We start from the raw sequence: 5,724 nt of genomic DNA, 5'->3' as shown, positions 1-5,724 counted from the left end.
ACGGTTTTGATGATAAACCCCAAAATCCAAAAACATTATAAGCAGTATGGTGCATTGTAAGAAAAATCAAAATGCTACAAATAAAATATGCTTTTTAACGAATAATAGAGAATATTTTAGTACATTTTTTTTTCTAGGACCATAATTTTAAAAAATAACCAATATAACCTATTAAATAATAACGTACAAGAGAACTGGGACTGATAAATTATTCAGTCATCATAAAAATATGAAAAGCAGTATAATAATTATTATATGCCTTAATAATTAGACACTGCCGTTGGATGGAATAATTTTTTTTATACTTTAGTTTGAAATCGAAATTAAGATTTTGCGAAAATTTACGTTTACCATTGACCTTAATAACAATGGCAGGTAACGCTCTCTTAATTTTGCCTTAAGATATTAAACTTGTTTTGTTTAGTATTTTTGTGTGCAATTACTGACTGATCTATAGATGGCGTTAAGAGCGTCTTTGTACTAGCAAGCGTTGTACTTTGGTTCCATTGATATGAGTGTCGTTTCCAGTCCTGTATTATAGTCCGTGGTTCACACTGTGTTTAGTGTGAAAACTGATAATTGATAAGCCTATTAACTGGTGGACGATAATAAAGATTAAAAATATTTTGACCATTTAATCTTTCTATTAGTCTATAAAAAAAATAATTCTACTCGTAGCATGTTTGTTAATGATATAGCCCTAATTTGAATTTCGAGGATTATAATTTATAACATACATGTTTTTATAATTTAACATTAGTAACTTATGGTATTCAATTGAATGATAAATGATTTGATGTAACTTGAACATTGAAAACTAAAATTTTGGCGGGAACTCGAAACTCGAAAGATGATAAGTGATAACTATGATTTATGATAAAAATGTTAAAATGGTTAAAGCATATTTTTTCGGTAGAAGCCGCATATTTATTGAATGCGCAGCTGGCAACACTGGTTAAATTAAATGTATCGCCATAGGAACAATTTGTCTTTATTATTGTTGCTACGGGTGAGTTGGTTCCGATTTGCGAAAACCTTTAGATTTAATGACTTGGTCGAATTCTGTGATAATATCTAACATATTATTTCGTTTCAATTTGCGTTACAATTGAGTTTGATTGTCGTGCCAGTAGTTAAGGTATTATAAATTGTAAGTGACAGCCCTGGACAGTGGTTTACGGTTCTACGTTGCGTGAGTACCTACCGTTTTGTATTTCGAATTTATTTACACTATTACCGTGTTTGCTGTCTTCCACTGACTTAGAACACTGATTGTAAATAAATGGAATCATAGCCTATATTATGTGTTTGCTTATTACTTATTATTTACTCAGAGTTGAGTCGAGTGACACGGGATCAACGCCACTGTAAATTAATCTAGTCGGCAAAATGGTCTATCGTCTAGCTTTAATCTTTATCGTGTTAGCATCATACCTACAAGTCATACTTGTAGTTTTGTGTTATGCATCTAATTTAAATAAATTAAAATTCAGACTATTTGTTGTGTTTGTTTGTAAACTTTTTATTTTACCTCGTCTTTTTTATAGAAAATAAATTGTATTTTGTATCTTATATATGTTATAGGTTATGTCATTTTACAATTGGTAAACAATCAAACACAGAAACGGTACATTTATAATCTATACTGTACAAGCCAAACAATTATGGAAGTTAGTATGCAAGAACACTTCGAAAAAATGTATCAATTCTATAAGTAAGTCATTAAATGATTAGTTTTGTACAATTATTATTTATTACCGTTAACGTTTGTATTTTAATTGTGGCCTTTTATATAATATAGCAAAGTCCTGGGGTGTAGGTTTGCACTTTTTACAGTAATATATAGAAGATGATCATTTTATCGTGAACCGTTCAATATCTCATATGGTTTAATAAGAAATTAGTATTTAGTAATTCTAGTATCGGCCCATTCCTAGTTTTTATACAATGTGATCTTAATTATTCACAATTTTTTTTGTTCCTCCCAATCTCTTTTTTTTTATGGCTACTTTTGAAACTTAAATAGTAATGCTATGATTTCATTATCTTTTTAAATTAACAGGGGAAGTGCGGGTGGTCAAAATCATTGACTAGTCAAAATTTTTAGTACATTGTTCTCAATTTAAAAAGTTAATAAAATGTATGCATTACCATTTAAGTTTCAAAATTTGTAAGTAGAAAACAAAGAAACTTGTGAAACATTAAGATCACTTTGTTTAAACACATTATTAAAAAAAAAACTAAATTTCTTATTAAACCCTGTGAGATATTGAGTGGTTTATGATAAAATTATCACACATTATATATATGTATATAAACATTTTTTTTTAAATTTTGGGTTAAAAATAATCCGTTATTTTCTTCAAAAAACCCGCCTTGCGCGGATTAATTTTACAAAGGCTGTAAAGACTGTAATGAAAACTAAGAAACCAAATTTTCACATAATATAGACAACAACATTGTCTGTGTTCTACCATCTCCCTTTTTTTTAAATCTCTGTCAAGGATGCTGTGATAAATAATTTAACTACTAAAAAAGAGTCCTAACTACTGAACTCATAGTTACACATCACAGTTTAACCTTTAGGTTAAGATTTTGTAAAAAATTGCCTATACTTTACTCCTTAAAAATGGGCGGTGTGGCGTCCTTTTAAATACTTTTACTATTATTACATTAGGTGGATAAATTATTTAAAATGTACTTTATTTGTAAATTAAAAAAACAAATGGTATTAATTGAATTTTAAAATCTTATTATTCAGATCTTTGATTTCACTTTGGCTATTTCAAGTTTTTTAATAATAAAATCATATAGTTATTTATAACTACTAATGAAAATAAATACATTAATACGGATTCCTTTTTTTTAGGGACAAAGAACTTTGTGATGTAACCTTAGTTACCAATGAAGGCTTAAAAATAGAAGCACACAGAAATATATTGGCCTCTGCGAGTCATGTATTTTATACAATGTTCAGCGGACAATTTAAAGAGAAAAACGAAAATGAGATTCTTATAAAAGAAATAGACTCTACAATTTTAGAATTGGTGGTCAAATTTGCATATACTTATAAACTGGATGTTAAAGAAAACAATTGCGAGGTAGAAAACACGCAATAGGATGTACAGTTTATAAAATATATTGTTATAATTCTATTGTTATTTACCTAAAAATATTATTCTTTTTTTAAAAACTATTGATGGCTGCCGAAATGTTTGATGTAAGTAGTATAAGAAAATTGTGTTGCAAATATATTAAAGAAAACATAAATCCTACAAATTGTGTGCGTTTTATGAAAAAGTCCAAATTAATATCAGACAAAAATATTTACAATTTTTGTTGGTCATATTTTTTAAAATATTTCTAGTGAGTAATCTGGTGCGACATATGATCGCAACATTATTTAAATTATCAAATAATAAAAAAATATTTTTTTTAGTATAATTGTGACATTGAATCAAGCGTTAGAAACACTTTATGACTTTGAGTTTGATGATGTTGTCGAGTTTATTGCACGTGATGATTTAGTAATTGATTCTGAGGAAAAGGTATAATTATTGTAACTGAAAAGGGAATAAAAAAATTACTTATTTGAATGTTGGTCCTATTACAATTATTTAATATTAAGTTAAGATTTTTTTTTTTTATAGATATTTGATTTTATCGTTGATTGGATACGATATAACACAGATGAACGTAATGGCTTTTTACCGAATTTTATGAAATATTTACGTTTACCTTCAATTTCAAAAAAAGGACTACAAAGGATTTATAATCATCCATTAGTGGGAAATAATACTAATGGTACGTATATACTGTTGATATTTCAATCGAGGGTGCATTCAATCTAAATTGTTGCCCTTTACTTGTCCATACAATAGCGCCTATAGGTGATATATATTATTGAGGTGTCTTTTAAATAAACATTATTATTGTTATGCTTATTAGTTATGAGAGGAATATTAGACAATATCACCAAAACTTACATCAAATCAAAACCACCAGTTACTCTTGGAAGATGTACTCAAATTGGATCATCAAATGTATGTAGATATTTTAAAACTAAATTTTTACATGGTACAGGTACAAAATGTACTAGATTTGTGCTTATATCACCTGACATTTGTATATATGTGTATTCAGATTATTTTTGCAATTAATGGTGATTTAACCAGTGGCGGTTCCTCTGTGAAGTATATGGATATTAGAAACGATAATGACTTAAGATGGAAATCAAGCGAGCATTTATTTTTTTTGCCTCCCCGTAAAGATAAAACGATGGTAGTCTCTGAAAATGGGATAATACTTGCCATTGGTGGTTTAAACGAGTCTGGTAGATTGACCAATCTTGTAGACGAGCTTGATCTTAAGTCAGAATCAAAACAATGGGTTTCTACAAGGCCATTGAACCGACCACGAAGAGCATTTGGTGTTTGTACTTACAAACAGTACATATATGTCGTAAGTATTAATTTGATTGTAGTTAACATAACAAATACACATTGTATACAAGAAAATATATATATTTTATTCGTATGATATAGGTGGGAGGCTGTGATTACTCAAATTGGAAAAGTTCGAATTCTGTAGAATACAAATTCAAAAGTATGGACCGAAATTACTGAACCAATGCCCACTGCTCGCTGCGAGTGTAGTGCTGCAGTATTTAATAATAAATTATATGTTGTAAGTAAACACAATTTAACCATAAATACCATGCCCAACTATTAGACAAGTTTCTACTCATATTTTATTAATTTGTATAAGAAAAAAATTGTAAAATATTCTTTTAACAAGCTATTATGGTTTGTAAGCATTTTAATCAAGTTTTATGGTTTTGTGTAGTTTGGTGGACGTAATGAACAAAGTATTTCTAAACGTGATTCTCTTGCAACTGTAGAATGCTATGATATTGAAAATAAACACTGGCAACAACTTAAACCAATGCCCAAGTGTAATTTGGGTATGAGTTTATCAAGAATAGATAACGTCATTTATCTCATTGGTGGTAGTGCTGATGAATCATGTGTACAACGAGTTATGTAGTTCGACTTACAAAATTTCAAATTTGATGAAATGCCTAACATGACCATGGATTTTAAATTGGGTTGCGCAAGTCTGTATTTATTTAATTAAGTATAAATTACATTTTTTTTATTAATAAACATTATAAAACTTAGGTGTTGGTATCTTGAAAAACGACTTATACGTGTTTGTGAATAATGGAGGAGAACTTCATTGTGAAAGATATGACAGAGAAAAAAATCAATGGCTATTGGTTGACACATCAGAAAACTTATTATACTCAATATATCAACCTATCATTACTTTTAATAATGTTACACTGAATTATTGTTATGGTATTCACCTATAATACTATGTTTTTGTATTAATACCATTTTGTGTACTCAATTTAGTCTTAAAAATATTAAATGACTTAAATTAATTAATTAAATTACTGTTTTAAAATGTACACAATTTGTTGTTGATGATTTATTTGTATTTGAATTCAAATCTGTTTTAAGATTCCTTATAGCATTAGTTGATCGATCGTTACTGCGGACGACATTTACGTTTAAACTGCTATGTCGGTCATGAGTTTGACAGAGATAGGAATAATCGGTACCCAATTAGCAATTAATATCAGTATCCACCATCAGATTATATTGTTATTATTATTTTGGAATTTTTTGTGGTTTCCGTTGTATAGGTAGTTGTGTTTAT

The 5,724-nt window shown here is 28.5% G+C and overlaps 1 long non-coding RNA gene across 1 annotated transcript; it reads left to right on the top strand.

Annotated features, from left to right (window-relative positions):
* The first annotated feature begins 4,149 nt into the window (after positions 1-4,149).
* On the top strand, positions 4,150-5,453 carry LOC126847863 (uncharacterized). The gene is made up of 4 exons (XR_007687144.1): positions 4,150-4,461; positions 4,545-4,686; positions 4,846-5,116; positions 5,181-5,453. It is a non-coding gene; the product is annotated as an uncharacterized LOC126847863 (long non-coding RNA).
* Positions 5,454-5,724: the final 271 nt, after the last annotated feature.

Source organism: Adelges cooleyi, unplaced genomic scaffold, assembly GCF_023614345.1.
Source record: "Adelges cooleyi isolate 19-005CV unplaced genomic scaffold, UGA_ACOO_1.1 ACOO_flye_CR_arks_rails_tigmint_CR_PRNA_123, whole genome shotgun sequence".
Lineage (NCBI taxonomy): Eukaryota > Metazoa > Arthropoda > Insecta > Hemiptera > Adelgidae > Adelges > Adelges cooleyi.
The sequence above is the reverse complement of the archived record's forward strand: the minus strand, read 5'-3'. Positions and strand labels throughout refer to the sequence as shown.